We start from the raw sequence: 1,689 nt of genomic DNA, 5'->3' as shown, positions 1-1,689 counted from the left end.
GATACAATTGAGTTACAGCCAATTGTACTATTATATCTTACATTATTTACATGGTGCACAACAAAAAGAAAGGTCTGTAAATTACCTCTATTAAGTTATTTATGGGCAAACTTGGTATCAATTGAAAGGAAATTCTTTTTACAATACATTTTTGATATATTCTTAGTTTTGATAAGGTACCACTGTCACAACTTTCAGAAGCCATATCTCTAATTGATAATTCCCCACAGATAGCCTGGTTTTCTAATATCGGGTCACAATTTACAAATAATTAAACAAATATTTTGTGTATACTATTACTTTTCTATATATTCATCATTACTGTTTTGGGGCAGGTAATTTTGAAAATAAAGCTTTAGACGTCAAACAGAATTTAGGCCAAAATAATCATTTTTGAAGAATTTAGAGGCAGTTTACCTGCCAGTCCATTACCAATTAAGATGAATATAGAAAATGCTGACATAATTAGAACACGTGGTGAGATAATTTTTGTGACAAATAATTAGACTACTTTAGATACTATTTCTCACAAATAATTATTTTATTTTTGACTTTAGACTATCAAATTTATTGAGAAATTACGGTAGTACATGCAGGGCTGCCAATAGGAGGGGGGCAGGTACATGTAGGGTATATACCTGGCCCCTAATCAAAGGGGGCCCTAAGCCCATGGTCAATAGTATAGTACTGTATAATTTATGACAGAAAAAGGTCAATGAATCATGGCAACTCCTTTAAGTTAACTCTTGCTGGGCCATTTTCTCAGTCAGTACTGCATTATGTATTGGAAAATGTACATGTACAAGTAGAGGCCCCACGTAGCCTATTAGCGGTCCTGTGTACATGTATTATGTGTGAATTACTATTATTATTAAATTTTCCTTCAATTTAATCAAAAGCATTGACAGTTTGACCTTTGACTCATGCAGTAGAACGGTGTACAGTATACATAAATGTTCATGTACATTTCATGCATATACATGAAATATACGTAATAGATGGAACATGGCTTCGAGTGGCTTATCAGATATACACCGAAAATGATATTCATAATCCCGAGGGCGTAGCCCAAGGGATTATGAATATCATTTGAGGTGTATATCCGATAAACCATGAAGAAGCCATGTTCCATATTTTTTGTACTCATTGGAAGGCATAATGATGAATATTTAGGCTTACCTGTCGCCATAACATTGCTAGAAATCGTCCAGTAGTAGCAAAAATTATAAAAATACTTTTTCAAGCGGCGATGCCATTTTAATAGCCTTGCACATGGTCAGCTTGTCAGTTTACACAAGGGCAATTCTTAATGATATTCATTGCTCTGGCAGGAAGTTTACATCATACTTTCTCCAATTTGAGACCCACAATAGCCTGATACAAAAGTCTGGCTTATATAAGCTCAGCTTGATTTTAAGGTTTTGAAGGGAGAGATTCCTTCAGGGGACTTTTCCTGATTTTTTACCCGTGGAGTCGTGGACCTTTCAGGACAAAATTGTCCTGAGCAAAAGGTCAAAGTTCATGGGATCCCCTCTTTCCCTGGTGTATGAGGGAAAGTCAGTGGTGTATGAGGAATTTCACTGGTGTATCATATATATACCACTGCGTGGCACTTTCATCTTATGGCTTCCTATGGTACAAATGTACATGTACTTGTTAATTGTAGGAATGGCTGAATTGTTTTACACT

The sequence above is a fragment of the Amphimedon queenslandica genome, unplaced genomic scaffold (genome assembly GCF_000090795.2).
Source record: "Amphimedon queenslandica unplaced genomic scaffold, v1.1 AMPQUscaffold_11884, whole genome shotgun sequence".
Lineage (NCBI taxonomy): Eukaryota > Metazoa > Porifera > Demospongiae > Haplosclerida > Niphatidae > Amphimedon > Amphimedon queenslandica.
Note: the sequence above shows the minus strand (reverse complement) of the source record.